This window comes from Corythoichthys intestinalis, chromosome 4, assembly GCF_030265065.1.
Source record: "Corythoichthys intestinalis isolate RoL2023-P3 chromosome 4, ASM3026506v1, whole genome shotgun sequence".
Classification (NCBI taxonomy): domain Eukaryota; kingdom Metazoa; phylum Chordata; class Actinopteri; order Syngnathiformes; family Syngnathidae; genus Corythoichthys; species Corythoichthys intestinalis.
The window spans coordinates 38,106,045-38,106,316 of NC_080398.1; positions in this window are offsets into that span (position 1 = coordinate 38,106,045).

Genomic DNA, 272 nt, shown 5'->3' on the forward strand with positions numbered 1-272 from the left:
GCCATGCTGAGAAACACAACAACTTTTTTAAAATAGTAATGATGCTATAAAACAAACAGAAAATAGATAAAATTTTTGTTTCACCTCATTTTCAAAAATAAATCTTTGGCGTCTTGACCAATACAAAACATAAACGACTTTCAAAACTATTATTCATACTAATAAAAATTGATTTTAATCATTATTTTTTCATAAATTATTTTTAAATAGCGATCTTCAAAATTTTGCTATTCTATTCACCATTAGAGAGCGCCGTTGTCTGTTTACACACT